Source organism: Bubalus kerabau, chromosome 21, assembly GCF_029407905.1.
Source record: "Bubalus kerabau isolate K-KA32 ecotype Philippines breed swamp buffalo chromosome 21, PCC_UOA_SB_1v2, whole genome shotgun sequence".
Taxonomy (NCBI): Eukaryota; Metazoa; Chordata; class Mammalia; order Artiodactyla; family Bovidae; genus Bubalus; species Bubalus kerabau.
Genome location: NC_073644.1, coordinates 61709582 through 61725694, shown reverse-complemented (window position 1 = coordinate 61725694; position 16113 = coordinate 61709582). Strand labels below are relative to the sequence as shown.

General features: G+C 47.4%; 1 protein-coding gene across 3 annotated transcripts in view; it reads left to right on the top strand.

Annotated features, from left to right (window-relative positions):
- CCBE1 (collagen and calcium binding EGF domains 1) overlaps positions 1 to 16113 on the top strand; it is a 244193-nt gene that overhangs the window by 30871 nt on the left and 197209 nt on the right. The window lies entirely within an intron of this gene.

Genomic DNA, 16113 nt, shown 5'->3' with positions numbered 1-16113 from the left:
CCTCTGCATAAACATACCCAGAATATCACAAGGGGAATATTCTGAAAAGAGCAACTGAAGTTGATGTTTAGGAATCAGCACAGTTGCTGAGAATGAAATATTAAACTATTTTCCTTAGTATAGAAGACTGTAAAATGTAAGGACCCGGGCTCTCTGTAAGAAGTCAGTTTCTCTTTCAAGGACACTTGCATTTCTTTACTCATCTTAAACAATTCCATGGTAATGTTTGTTGGTTCTGTGGACAGAAGCCATTCTGAGTAGTTCCATGGATCCTGCCATATTTCACATCACCTCCGTGACCCCTGAAACTGGGCTAACCATGCAGAGGAGGAAGAGGGGCTCTGGGAGATGGCTCCCCAACTAAGTAACCCTGGCTCTCACCCCCTCCCAAACTGGTACCAAAACAAGTGGAAAAATCTGGCCAAGCCCCCTCCCTCCTTTCCCATATACCCCTCAGAGCAGCCTTTCGTAGCTCCTTCCTTCTCTGGGGACTCTGTTCTCTGAGCTCCTTGTCAATGGCCTTGGCTTAGTTACTCTTGGAGCTCCCACACCTGGACCGGAGTTCCCTAATGCACGGGACTCTGGTGCACGCTTTTTTCTTTTGTGAGAAAAGAACAGAGCCGTGTTTGTTCCATGAAAACCCAGCAGTAGCTGAGGTGGTTGAAAGGACACATGCTTTAGACTTGGGAGCTGTGATCGAGGGCAGACCTGCCCCTAGGCAGTCACAAGGCAGTGGGGCCCTCTTCTTGACCCTCAGAGGCCCAGTTGCCCCATCAGTGAAATGACTCTTTGAGGGTGAAATGAGCTACTGCGTGTGTTAAGTCCATGGTCAGTTACTACTGAGTTTTGTGCTTTTGTGAGAAGGTTCATGTTTCCAGGAAGGACTGCAGCTAGGAGGCAAGATGCTTCTGTTGGAACTGAGATAAGGCATCCCTTCCTCTAGGCTGATACACAGCGGAGTGCAGGCTGGATTTCAGCCCCCAGTGGCTCTCGCAACTGGATGCCTACGTTCAGGGCAAAGCTGGACAGCCGTGTAGAAGTCCTGAGTCCTGGAGAGGCTACTGAAGTAGATGTCTGGAGACTTATGCATGGGATCCAATAAACTCGGGCATTGTGTATCATCTGGCTTATGGACACTTCTAAAGAGAGAAGAGGAAAATGCTCTGGTGGAGGTGCTAGGGGTAAAGGGACTCTGTGTCACAGACACAGAACTGGGAAGAACCCCTGAGCTCTGTTATGTCTGTACCTCCATCTCGCTGCTGCTGTTTAGTCACTCAGTCATGTCCGACTCTTTGCGACCCCATGGACTGCAGCCCACCAGGCTCCTCTGTCCATGGGATTTCAGGAAAGAATACTGAAGTGGGTTGTCATGCCCTTCTCCAGAGGATCTTCCCAACTCCAGGATCAAACCTGTGTCTCCTGCATTGGTGGGAGGATTCTTAACCGCTGAGCCACCAGTGAAGCCCCATTTCATTGTACAGATGAGCAGATTGTGGTCCAAGAAGCGTTGGTCGCACAGCTCCCTGCTGACAGGGGGGAAAGCTTCTACCTTCCCACACTCCCAACAGGCTCTCTGCTCTGTATACGTCAGGACAGTGTGGCCGAGCCCAGCCATGTTTCCTGGGCCCCTGGCTCTTTAGAAACCCTGATGATGTGGTCAGGCACATCCAGAGCCTGGTTAACCTTTCTGGCTACACTCTGGATGAGACTCGATGGGTTTTTGTTCCATGTCATGTTTTTCCTCTCATTTTGGCATGCAGTGAATGCTAATTGCTAAAAGAGCAGCCAAAACACTTGTAAACTCATTTTCTTTTTTTAATTTTATTTTTGGCTGCCGGGGTCTTCATTGCTGTGCACGGGCCTTCTTAGTTGCGGAGAGCAGGGTTGCTCGTCCCTGCAGTGCCCGGCTTCTCCCTGCAGGGGCTTCTCCTGTGCAGCACCAACTCGAGGGCACTCGGGCTTCCGTAGTTGTGGTACCTGCACTTGGTCGCCCTGCTGCGTGTGGAATCTTTCCGGACCAGGGATCGAACCCATGTTCCCTGCACTGGCAGGCAGATTCTTAACCCCTGGACCACCAGGGACGTCCCTGTGAACTCTTAATAGAAATGCTGAGAGTAAGTTTCTGCCTGTTCACCTCCCCACTTTTTGGTGCCTGGGAGAAAGTCAAAAGCAGGCCTTTTATGACTGACTTGGTCAGTCCAAAGCCGTGTAAGCAGTCTGTGTTGGATTTAATGGTGTCTGCACTGGCTTCTCTTATTCAAGATTGGCTCCTGTTTAAAAAGAAAAAAAGATCATGTCAGTTCTTTTAATTCAGCGTATCAACAAGCATTTATGGAATGTGTGGGCAGCTCCATTTCTTCATAAAGTTTCTGTAACACAGTCCTCAATATTTACATGGAATTTCTCTCCAAGGAGATCAGAGTACTTACGGTCATTATTTCTCAACCCTGACAGCTCTGAGATGTGTGCGGAAGGCGTGCACAGGAACGTGTGACAAGAACGGGCCTGAGTTGCTTTCCATTTCCAGTGTTAAACATTATTGCTCGGGGGCTGTAAGAACCGTAACAGTGCTGATGGAAATATAAATTGGTTGGGCCTTTCTGATTATATAGCCCTGAGCACCCCATTTCATGGAACACGCTCACTCACAATAAAGGGTCAGTGAGATCCAGTAACGTTTATTGGGCACTTATTACTATGTGCCAGGTGTCCCTCTATGCGCTCTGTGTGTCTTAATTCACTGAATCCCACAGTAGCCGCAGGAGGTAAGCAGCATTGCTGTCTGTATTTTACAGATGAGTGAACCTTGGCACAGAAGTTAGGTGCCCTGGCCGAGGTCACACAGCTCACATGCTTGGCTCAGCAGGAAAGAGTCCGCCTGCAGCGCAGGAGACGCAGGTTCAGTCCTTAGGGCTGGGAATGTTCCCTGGAGAAGGAAATGGCGACCCACTCCAGTATTCTTGCCTGCAAAATGCTGTGGACAGAGGAACCTGGCGGGGTACAGTCCATGGGGTCGCGAAGAGTTGCGTACAGCTTAGCGATGTTTGAAACAATGTTTGAAAATTGGGCCATCTGCCTTCATGGCCTGCAGCTGGCTTCTCTTCTGATATCCTGCTTCCAAGAGCAGGACATTGTAATGTGCCCTCCTTACAGCCAAGTTGTGTGGGGCTTTAAGTATCTATTATTTCTTCATCAGACTGTTTTTTTTTGGTGGGACTCTTCCTGGTGGTCTTGGAGAAAGTAATGGCAACCCACTCCAGTGTTGTTGCCTGCAGAATTCCGTGGACAGAAGAGCCTGGTGGGCTACAGTCCATGAGGTCACAGAAAGTCGGACACGACTGAGCTGGTGGTTAAGACTCTGTGCTTCCACTGCAGGGGGCACAGGTCTATCCCCGGGTCAGGGAGTTAGGATCCTGTATGCTGCAAAGCCAAAAAGAAATTTCTAATCATACAAGAGACTGTGTTCTTAAGCCTAAATATTGGTGGTGTCAACAATCTTGGTACTCAGGTAACCCCAAGAATCAATGGAAAAAGTCCTGGTTAAGGAGGATTCTGGGAGTTGGGTGCGCTTTGGGAATGTAGACGGTGGCTGGCTGTGTCGTGAGTGCCCTGCCTGATCAGATAGGAAGCACGTGGAGAGGACATTTGTCTTGGGGTTTCTAGTCTCCCCTCTCCCATCCCCCCTTTCAGAGCTGCTCAGTTCAGCTACCTTCTTGGGGTTCCCTGGCTCTCCAGCATCCCTCACTATAGATCGGCCTCAAAGCTTCAACTCTTGCCCTTCTGTTCACATATGACCCAGCTGAGGTCTTGTCCTCTGGGTGCTTTGCTGGGTAGCTTGGCTAAATCTGAACTGCTTTCTGCTGCAACACAGGTATGTGACTGGTAGATTTGGAAAGGAACTGCATTTCTATACCAGACTGCTAGAAATCATGGGTCCATGGAAATGGAAAGCCCAAGGTGGACTCTCAGGCTATGGGGGACAAGGAATAGGAATATTCTGGGAATTCGGGCCTGCCCTTCCATCATCCCAGACAATGATCTATGAAGCCGGTAAATTGCGTGAGACCTTAGGTTCATTTTCCCAGTTGTAATAGTTTCTTTCTTGCCTTTTTGGATCTCTGGGCTTAGTTTTGGGCAGATTACAGTGGTGGCCTCTGGGTGCTTCAGCAACCAGACGCAGATACTTTTGGCCCTCCGTTCCCTCTAACCAAAAGTTACCATTACTTGAGTAGAAAGTAATACTAACCAGAGAAGTTTCTGTGGTAGAGGAGGAAGCCTGTGAAATTGGTATTTGGTATGTAAGAATCTTTGTTCTTAAGGCAAATAATAAGCCTTGTGTTTACAACTCCATCACTTAAAAAAAAAAAAATGCTGACCTCTTAAAATATATTAGTTAACCAAACAGTTGCCCTCTAGATACACATGTGAATGATTAGGCCCAGATGCTATTCCGGACCATCAGGAACTAAAAACTAATGACCTGGAATTCATGTCCTCAGAGAGGGGGTCCTTAAAGATTCTTCTCTTGTGAAGGCCAATTTAAAGTAGTGGCTCTCTGGAAGGTAAATTAACTTAACTTCCACCCTCCTTCCCTGTATTGCAAACTGGCAATTAGTGAACATCCAAGAAGTCTTAGTATTCAAGTAGTTAGTTGCTCTCCTAAGATTCAACATAACTTAAAATGCTCCTTCAAATGTTCTGCAGTCACATGTGCCACAACCATGAATGCTTTGTAGGGTTTTCAGATGTTTTCTCTTCTGTTTAAAAATAGTACGAAATAATCGGCTTTCTTTTGTCATTAGGTATGAGAATTTCTGTTCACTGTTCTGTCCCATCCCCCAAACCCTACCCCCACCCTCTTGAACCCTCTTCTTTATGATTCACTTGAAATGGACCTGCACGTTGAATATCTAATTGTCAAATTACAGTGTGCAAGCTCCGTTCCTTGGGAGCAGTCCTCGGTCTTTTGGAAAGAGTCCAGAGTAGAGAGTGTATTTTAGGGCACCTCATTGTCCCTGCCCTGCCCTCCCACCGCCCCCACACATTCTGTAATTGTGGCTGACACATTCAAAGCAGAGTCAACATTAAAGCTAAACGGCCAGACTGGAATGCTTACAGGTTTGTGAAAACATGCCAGGCTTGTTATCAGGCTTCATAAGAAAAGTGAGTGTGGTCGTCCTTCTTGCTTTCCGAGTGGTGTGTTTATTTCAGATGGGGCTTTGACGTCTGATGGATGAATGGCAGTGGTTAGGAGCCAGGCACGGGGTTCTCATGTGGAGACGGGCAGGTTTTGGCCACCAGCTGTGCCCTGTTGGCGCTCTGAAGCTCCACCAGCCTCTTGGAGGATGATGTTTCAGCCCAGAGGCATCCTGTGTCTCGGGGTTGGCAGAAGGCGCCTGCGCAGAGCCTGCCGGCTCCGTGATCAAGTGTGATCGTCACGCCCCCGCCCCGCCCCATTTTCTTCCGTGTTGTTCGCAGCGGGTTTCCTGCTACTGAGGCACAACTGAGTAGTTACAACAGACTGTGTGGTCCATAAAGCCTAAAAAAATTTACTATCTGGTCCTTTCCTGGAAAATGGCTACGAGATACTGTGTCCAGTTTGTTCTTTAACATGTCTTTGAATCCTGTCTCATCATGGCCCTCGCCCTTCTGCTCAGTGGCTTGGCCGTCATCCGCTTGATTTTCAACACGTCGCTCGCAAAAGGTGACCAGTCTCGGGGAGCTGTGCTTGCAGACGTTGTCCTGGGATTTCTGTGTTGAATGAGGCTCATCAGTATTGGTCACAAGAAAAAAAAAGAAAGGGGACTCGCTCAGTTGTGTCCGTGGTCACATGGACTGTAGCCCGCCAGGCTCCTCAGTCCATGGGATTCTCCAGGCAAGAGTGCTGGAGTGGGTTGCCATTTCCTTCTCCAGGGGATCTTTCCAGCCCAGGGATAGAACCTGGGTCTTGGGCATTGTAGGTGGATTCTTTACCATCGGAGCCGACCAGGGAAGCCCAGAAATAACACAGTGGTCATCAAGTGTAATCCACTTCTGATATGACTTTTTATTTCCTGCTCCTTAGTGGGCTCAATGTCAAATTGGATAGTAATTAATATTTGATTTTGACTCATAATAAAAGATTATAAGTGGAAACAGTACTATACCTACTCACCAGTTTTGTCTTTTCCCCTCTTTATTGTCAGCCTGGGATTTCTTACTCTGTTGGGAACACAGAGCAGCTTCATGTTGAGAGTGAATCTGGGGGCTTATTGGGTGACCTTGAGGAATTATTTTTAACGTCTCTGAGCTTTAGGTTCCTTATCTGTAAAGTAGAACGAATGGTACTAATCTCATAAAATTATTGCAAGGAGAAAGCTGGTAGAATGAGTGAAAAGCATGTAAAGTACTGTGTTTAGCACGCTGTAAAGTCTCCAGATAGAGGCCTCTAAGATAAGAGTTGACTCATTGGAAAAGACTCTGATGCTGGGAGCAAGAGAAGAAGGGGACGACAGAGGATGAGATGGCCGGATGGCATCACTGACTCGATGGACATGAGTCTGAGTGAACTCCTGGAGTTGGTGATGGACAGGGAGGCCTGACGTGCTGTGATTCATGGGGTCGCAAAGAGTCGGACATGACTGAGCGACTGATCTGATCTGATTACTTCATTAATTAAAAAATTTCTTTTGGAGTATGGTTGATTTACAGTGGTTTAGTTTCTACTGTACTGTTGTACATACACATACCAAGTCTTTTTAGATTCTGTTCCCATAGAGGTCTTTACAGAGTGCTGAATAGAGTTCCATGTGCGATTCAGTAGGTTCTTACTAGTTATCTATTCTGAATATAGTAGTGTGTGTGTGATTTGTTAAATAATTTTCTACTTAAAACAGGCTTCCCTGGTGACTCAGACAGTAAAGAATCCACCTGCAGTGTAGGAGACCCAGGTTCAATTCCCAGGAAGATCCCCTGGAGAAGGGAATGGCAACCCACTCCAGTGTTTTTGCTTGGAGACTCCCATGGACAGAAGAGCCTGGAAGGCTTCAGTCGGTGGGGTTGCCAAGAGTCAGACACGACTGAGCAACTAACACTTTCACTTTTACTTTCCTACTGAAAGTGATGAGCCCTCAAGCAGGTGGACTTAAAAAAAATGACCAGGTTAACTTTGCCCTTAATTGGGTGGGAAGAGTTTTGAGATCTTGCACCATCCTTGAAGGAGTGACCCTCAGCTGAGTTCAGGGTGTCTATCAGAGGTGTAGTCTGGTCTGCCCAGGCCCCTGGGGAGCAGGAGGGATGTTTGCCAGCTCTGTGTGGCTGGGACAAGAAGAGCATGAATCTTTGAGAGAGCTGGAGGGGAAGGTGTGACGTCAGAGGGGTTGTTTCATCCAGGCTGATGCCGCATCTGTGTGATCTTTTTTTTTTTTTTTTTGGAACATGGCAAGAGGGGGTTCCAGAAAGTGAAATGGTTAGAACAGTCTGATTCTGCTGCCTTTGCAAAATTTTATATAAAAGCACAGTGGGGTGGACATCAGACTTCATTAGAACTGGAATTCCCTTTTTCCCAGCTGGAGAAATGTTTTTCTCAGTTCTGAGTCCAGTTGGGATGACAGTGGAAGCTTCTCTTCCTCTTTACACTATTGTCACTGAATATTACTCTTGTAGACTCGGGCTTTGTCAGGGGCTATAGCATGGATTCCACATGTTAGAGAAAGGCAAGCGGGAGTCCGTGTGTCGTGTTACCTTTACTGACCATAGAGACCAAGGGTGTAGAAAGAGCCCAATTGTCCCAGTATCTGCTGGGCTCAGTCTTGACCTCTGCCTACAGGAGAGAAGTCATGGCTGATGATGAAAGGCAAAGAGATTCAGCAGAGGCCCTTGTACCTAACATCCCATCTGTGATGGAAGTGCTCAGTCAGCCCACCAGGCTCCCCTGTCCATGCAATTCTCCAGGCAAGAATACCAGAGTGGGTTGCCATTTCCTACTCCAGGGGATCTTCTTGACGCAGGGATCGGACCTGTGTCTTTTGTGTCTCCTGCATTGGCAAGTGGGTTCTTTACCACTGTTGCTCAGTCACTCAGTTGTGTCCAACTCTTTGCGACCCCATGGACTGCAGCACGCCAGGCCTCCCCGTCCTTCACCATCTCCTGGAGTTTATTCAAACTTATGTCCATTGAGTCAGTGATGCCATCCAATCATCTCATCCTCTGTCATCCCCTTCTCCACTAGCGCCACCTGGAAATCCCTCAGTGATGGAAGAGAGCTGAATTTTCCTGTGTCTTTGATTCCAAGTCTGAAGTTCCTGGGAAAGGTGTTTAATATAAATGATGGCACCCCTCTTCACCTTGTCTCCCCACAGCTGAAACTTACACGCCTTGGTTGCTAGTCCTGAAGGTGCAAGGTGATGTCACTAGGCTACAACCTATAAACTGTGCACTTACTAAACCCTCTTCCTGGACGTCTTGGTTTGAAAAATGCCGTACTTGGAGACTGGATTAATCTTCTGCAGTTCTGTCAATTGCTTTCCATCTCAGAAAAGATCCTTCCTATGGGTATACTGACCCCAGCAAACACATTCTTTGATTCTTAGAAAAAAATTCAGCAGTACAGATAAATCTTGATTTACTTCTGTGGATGACTGTCAGCCTCATCACTTAACAAACCTGATAAACTCAATCTAAAGGGAAGAACTAGTGTTTGGCAGGCACTCTTGGCAGAGCCTGTCCTGGAAAGGTGGTGGTGCTTTTTCCCTTAGCGATGGCTGGTTTGTTTCCTAGCAGGGCAGGCTGTGTCCTTCCTTCAGGGACCGGCAGCAGCTCCCAGGGCCTGCCCCTCTTCCCCTAGGTCCACTTCATTGTCTAGAGGAAAGCCATCTAAGCTGCCTGAATATTTGCCCCGGAACACACTGGAGCTCGTGGGATCCTGGAGCTTTTTCCTTCTGTATCCTGGGCTCCGCTGCTTCTGTTCATGCCTTTGCTGAAAGGGAAGCAGGTGAGACGCCCTTACCATCTGAGGGGAGGTTAAGAAATGCCACCCAATATGCAGATTCATTAGCTGGCCATGACCTGGAAACAATCTATTCTTAATAAACTCTTGGAACCTTCACTTAGACCCCTTCGTGCTATAGTTTTTCAAGCTACACCCGAGTTTCTTTCTCAGGTTCTGTGGCTGCTCCTCGTGCACAAAAGAGAATATGTTTCCTTCTGATTCGTTACCTGCTGTTGCTTGACCACCCGCACCCCCTGCACCATGGTTAACCCTGTTGCCAGTTTGAGTCACCTTCCCAGGTTTGGTTTGGCTGCGGAAAATGGGTGTATGTTTTCAGGTGAGGCTTCAAGGCACTCAGAGTGGAGGAACTAAAAATAAAGATGCTCAGCAGCTAAAAGGGGGAAAGCGGCTGTAAGATCAAGCAGAGAGTGGTTACAGGGAGAGGTCTGGGCCTGGCACGTCTGGGGAGCTTTCCTGGGATGTTAGAATGCGTGAACATCCAGATGCCAGCTGGGATAAACCCTTCAGAGCAAGGTGCACTTAGAGTAAGCCTGTGCTGAAGTGTGCTCTGAAACCATCATCTCTCACACTGAAAGGATTAGGTGCCTTTTCTGCTTGCTTGTTTTGACCATTTCAGACACTTTTATTTTGTAATTAATTTTAAATTGAAGTATAGTTGATTTACAATATTAATTTCTGCTCTGCAGCAAAGTGATTCAGTTATACATATATAACATTCTTTTTTTAGTCTTTTTCCATTATGGTTTATTATAGGATACTGAATATAGATCTCTGAGCTGTACACTAGGACCCTGTCTATTCATTCCATATAGATTAATAATAGCTTACATCTAGTAGCCCCAGCCTCCGCTCCAAGCTTCCCCTCAGCCCTCCGCCTTGACAGCCATAGGTCTGTCCTCGGCGTGTCTGAGGCTTCCTGAACTCAATCACGTTAGGAGATTTCCCAGGGAGTGATAACAGCTGATGGGAACAGAGGTTGCATGTCATTCGCATGCAGGCCCCTGGGGACACAGGGGACACTTGGGAGAGGGTTGCAGCAGAAGTGAAGCAGCTTCTGCTCTGTGGGCAGCTAGGCTTGGTCCCTCCGCATCCCAGTTATCGTGCTATCCAGGCCGAGGTGGATCGGGGGAAGCAGCCTCTACTAGTCTGTGTGTGTTCTTTTTTTAAAAAACAGGTCTCCTTACATCATGTTGTTGTTCTGCGGGCAGAAGCTGTGCTGAGTAGTCCATGGATCCTGCCATATTTCACATCACCTCTGTGGCCCTGAAGCTGACTTACCCGCGCAGGGGAGGAATAAGGGGTCTCCCCGGCTGGGCAACCCTGGCTCTCACCCCCTCCCACACTGGCACCAAAACAGGTGGGCAAAGCCAGGCAGGCCCCCTCCCCCCTTCCCAGGTGCCCCTCCAAGAAGCCCTTTCGTGGTTCCTTCCTTCTGCTGGGGACTCTGGGCTCCTCGACAGTGGCCTCAGCTCTTGGAGCTCCCACACCTGGACTGGAGCTGCCCGCCCCTCACCTTGCGTGGCCCCTCCCCACAGGCCATGTGGAAGGATGTTTGCCCCATTAAAATCCCACAGTAGCTGAGCTGGGAGCTGGTTGAAAGAGCACGTGCTTTAGACTCGGCAAGCTGTGGACCAAATGCAGGTCTGCTGCTAGGCAGTCACGGGGGCAGCGGGGCCCTTTCCTTGACCTCTCAGAGGCCCAGTTTCCCCACCTGTGACGTGACTCCTCAGAGGGCAAAATAAGCTTATGCATGTAACATGCCTGTCACGTGTTAGTCAAGCGCTGTGTTGGGAGGAAGCATTGGAAACAGGTGGTCAAGAGTTACAGACTGGAGTCTGAAGACAAGTAAGTGCTATGGACGTCACGGACAGTGCGGTGACTGTAAGTCAGCCCTGCGCTGTGATACATCAGAAATCAGTTAAGAGAGTGGATCGTACATTCTCATCCCAAGGAGAAATTTTTACTGAAGCTGTATGAGATGATGGATGTTAGGTAGGCCTGTTGTGATCTTTGCACAACACATCAATCAAGCCGTCGCGCTGAATGCCTTAAACTTTTACAGTGACGTATGCCAGTGATTTCTCAGTAAGCTGGTTTAAAGTGCTCTAGTAGGAGGAGCCACCCTTTTGCATAAAGCCTTGAACTTAAAAAGGACCTTTTCAGTTTGATGAATGAAGAGAGCTGGGTGTGGATTTGTCTCGCTTTTCAGTGTGGAATGTTGACCGCCCCTTGGGCTGCTGGACACATGGAGGGGATTTTCTGGGCTTATAGGGTTGGCTGAGGAAGTCCCAGTAGGGGATCAGGAGGCTGAGCCCAGAGGCAGGACCACCAGGGTCAAGGGGGGCCCCACACTGCTCTCCTGGCGGCCATTCTCCTCTGGAAGTAAGGGCAGGGAGAGAAGTTTCTTGTATTTTAGTAACTAAACCGTAATCGTGTGTCCTGAGTCACAGGCTGCTTCCGGCCCAAGCCTAGAGATACTCACCGGATGCGGGCATCGTGGGTTCTCAGGGTCCCGTCTGCTCCTCCCGTTTGGCCTTTGCTCCTTTGCTCTGTCCACGCTCACTGTCAGTTTAGTGTTGATGTAGCTGTTTGCTTAGACCTGGGTTCGCTCCCTGCATTGGGAAGATGCCCTGGAGAAGGGAACGGCTGCTCTCTCCAGTATTCTGGCCTGGAGGATCCCATGGACTGTATAGTCCATGGGGTCGCAGAGAGCCGGACACAGCCGTGCGACTTTCACATAGACGTAGACACTCTGAGATGGTCTGGACGTAACAGTGTGTGCAAAAATCTAAATTGTGTCTCAACCTTTGGGAATAAGCCAGTAAATTCTTTAATTTTCATTCATTATTTCTCTCCCTCTGTCCCTGTCTGTTTCTCTCTCTCTCTCTCTCACACACACACAGAATGCACACTTTAAAGAAATTTTTACTTACTCAGAACTCCTTAAGGTTTTAAATGCCTTGTTTTCTTTTTTATTCAGAATCAAATTTACGTTCAGTTTGTTCCATGAAAACAATGGAGATGTGCACCAAGGAACAGAACAGTGAAAATTCTGTTCTTCCTTCATAAGTACACAGTTGAAAGTTGCATGTTTTAATCAACTGGAGGTCATCATTCACAGGTGGAGGGACAGGTCTGTAACATGAGTGCATTCGTTTTGTGTGTTGTTTTTTTTTTTGACTCTGGACTCAATTATGCAAAGCGGCCAGAACCTTCTAAAGAGAAGAAATGAGCAGACACAGGAATATGCTGCCAATTCAGTTGTTAGGAGTAAGCTGACAGAGTAAGCTGGGTCATGACAAAATCTGATTGCAAAAGAACGTGCTCATGGTAGAAAATGGAAAAATACAGAAACCTACAAAAGTATGAAAACAATCAACCACAACTTGCATTGTCAATGTTTTAATGATTAGCCTTCCAGTCAATGTGTATGTGTGAGTGTACATTTCTCATTATTCTCATATGTACATGTTTTGAATCATATTTTTCCATGTGTGCATACGTGCTCAGTTGTATACGACTCTTTGTGACCCCATGGATTGTAGCCCTCCAGGTTCCTCTCTGTCTATGAGATTCTCCAGGCAAGAATACTGGAGTGGGTTGCCATTTCTTCCTCCAGAGGATCTTCCTGACTCAGAGATCAAACTCGCATCTTCTGTGTCTCTTGCTTATCAGGTGGGTTCTTTACCACTGAGCCACCTGGGAAGCCTATTGAATTGTACCCCAAGTTAATCAAGTTACTCTAGAAGTGTAGGGGCCTCTCTGGTAGCTCAGACGGTAAAGCGTCTGCGTTGCAATGCTGGAGACTCGGGTTCGATCCCTGGGTCGGGAAAATCCCCTGGAGAAGGACATGGCAACCCACTCTAGGATTCTTGCCTGGAGAATCCCATGGACAGAGGAACCTGGTTAGGCTACAGTCCAGGGGGTCACAAAGAGTCAGACACGACTGAGCGACCTCACTATAGGGTGACTGTTCTCACATCATTAATTATAGAATCATTAATATGGAATAATTATATTGGGGGATGACTTAACAGGCTTCATTGCAAACATTTCAAGGCTGTAATTTTTTGTTACTGAATACATGGTGGATGTTTTTAAGTAGAAGTGAAACCAAATGTAAAGAGGGATTAAAGAAGAGAGTCTGGGAAACTGTTACCAGGGTGTCTTTGTTTTTGTTTTTTTTCTTTTTTCTTTCTTTTGAAGAGTCTAGCCTCAGCATCAGCTTGTTGTTCTAGCCACTATTTCTATTATTGGATAAAATCAACTCAGCAAATTTCTGTAGTATTTATGTTCCCATCCATAGACCACAGGACGATCAGAGTCTTTCACATTGTTTGGTTTTTTTTTGAAGACTGGTGGTCCCTAGTGTGTGTTTGGGGGTTAACATGGGCTCAGTGACTTTCTAGAGGAATGCTGCAGGGCTCTGCTCGTCGTCTTGGGTTCTCCGTGTTCTTGTGTGGTTCCCTTCACAGCTTGGCCGATGGTTAAAGCAGACGGTTCAGCACCTCATCAGGAAGCAGTTTTGCAATCATTGCTACACAAGACCCATCAAAAACCTCTGCTGAGGACTTTGAGAAGGGGTGGTTATGTCTTTAGGGCAGCTGTTCTTAAACACATTAGGTCATAGAGCCATTTACAGGTGGATACGCTGCCACATATCATGCAGTTCTGTGTTAATTTCCTAGGGATGCAGTCCCCTAGAGCCTGAGCTCACTGTCTTGCCTCAGATGCTCTAAGCTCTCTCCCTGCATTACACCCCCACCCCCGTCAGCATCCTCTGAGCACTGGCCACTGCTCCTGGGTGACGGGCTTAGCACGTTCTCACTCACCCGCTGGGCTGGGACCATCTCTTCGGGCAGGTGGTCCTCCGGGGCAAGGTCCTTCTCAGGATGTCCCAGTCCTGAGCCTTTCCCTCCGTTCAGATCTCTCCCTCAGGAAACTCACACTTCCTTGGCCCCAGTAAATTCTAAGAATGATCATCCATCTCGGTAGCCTTTTAGGCTTTTATGTTGCAATTCCATCACAAGTTACTGTGCCTTACAGACTCCAGTGAATATAGGTTGTACCTTAAGTTGTTCCCTGGAAGCCCTCTCCCTTGGTTTGAGGGAAGAGGAGGGAAGGTGTTCTCCACTTGTTCTCCAGAGAAAGATTCTCTACCTCCTTACACTACTGTCCTTTAAAATGTTTTATTTATTTTTGGCTGTGCTGGGTCTTTGTTGCTGCGAGGGCTTTTTCTACAGCGTTCAGGCTTCTCACTGTGGAGCACGGGCTTCTAGGGTACACAGGGACATTCTGAGAAGGACCTTCCCCTGGAGGACCACCTGCCTGAAGAGATGCTCCCAGCCCAGCGGGTGGGTGAGAACGTGCTAAGCCCATCAGCCAGGAGCAGTGGCTTCAGTGGTCGTGGTGCACAGGCTGAGTTGCTCTGCAGCACGTGGGATCCTCCTGGACCAGGGGTGGAATCCATGACTCTTGTGTTGACAGACAAAGTCTTTACCACTGAGCCACCAGGGAAGCCCCCTTCCCTGCTCTCTTGTGATGCCCTTAGTGGTGGGCAAAGCCCAATGGAAAAGATTTCAAAACCACTTAGGTCTTGGATTACGGTGTCTACAGCTTCCTTTAAATAAGGGATGGGGGAGTCTTTGCCTATATTATTTTGTCTAGTTTATGGACAATCTTGAGACAGAGTGTTTGATTGTAACATCTTAACCTAAACTGCTCTTTCCGTGGCTCAGTGTAGGGGGACCTTAGTGGGATGGGGTCTAGGAGCAGGGGATGGCTTTGGACTGGGAAGAAGCACTATAGCTATGCTGAGGGCTTCTGAGGGGTGACTCCGGAAGGAGATGAGGAGCTGTGAACCCTTGCTTGTCACTTGCTGAGAGGCTGGAGGACTTGGTCCAACGTCGGTGTGGTGTTTTCCATAACCGTAAACCATGTGTGTCAAATAGTCAGATGTAAAATCCTGGTTCTCAGAAGTCCTCTGTGGATCTGTGACGTTCCAAGAAATCCTAAGCCAACAAACTGACAATGGAAACAAAAGTAGTGTTTTGATAGAATTTCATTTTTTTCCTACTAAAGTATAGTCGATTTACCCTCTTGTATTAATCTTTGGTATACAGCATAGAGATTCAGGATTTTTACAGATTATACTCCATTAAAAGTTCTTACAAGATAATGGCTATGGTAACCTGTGCTATATAACATATTCCTGTTGATTATCATTATTTTTTGTATCTATAGAAAAAAACAGACTTGAGAGCAAGAATTGGAAATAATACCTGTTTTTTCATTGATACCTTGTGGGAGAAGCAGGAAAAGCCTCTTCTCTGGGCTTTAATCCCTGTGTAAATGATATTCTGACTTAGTGACTGGCAGTGAGGAGTGGGTGGAAAGTCTCTTCCACCCTACCCCGCCCCCAGCTTGGAGTCAATGCAGGGAGGAGTAAGAGGTGCTAGGGACACATCTGTCCAAACCCTTCCCCACACATTGTACCAATTAGAGACTCACTTTTATTTAGTAAGTTCATTGTAATGCAAATGGTCCTTGAAAGGATTAACCACATGGTCATTTGATTACATAACCAAATTGTTCTTTTCCTGGTGGGGTGGTTCTGAAAGAAATAGCATGACTGGGAAAAGTAGTGATTTGGGAATATTACATTCTTCGCTTGAGGACAGACTGAAATGGCTCCCTAGGATGATCGGATCTGGGAGACGTCCTTTCTAGAGCCAGAGTATAGGAACAGCAGACTTCATGCATGCAGTCAATAGACTCCTTAGGTGATCTAGATCAGTGTCTGAGTTATGTTCAACAGAAGACTAATCCCGTGAAATGTTTCATAGCGGGAGAGGAAGGGTCTGTGGTCAAATCTGTTTGCAAAGCATTCCTTGTATCCCTCACTTGGGCATTCAGTATATTTGTTGTTTGGTCACTAAATCTTGTCCAATTTTTTGCGACTCCATGGACTGTAGCACACCAGGCTTCCCTGTCCTTCGCTATCTCCCAGAGCTCGCTCAAACCCATGTCCATCGAGTCGGTGATGCCATCCAACCATCTCATCCTCTGTTGTCCCCTTCTTCTCCTGCCTTCAATCTTTCCCACCATCAGAGTTTTTTTTCAAT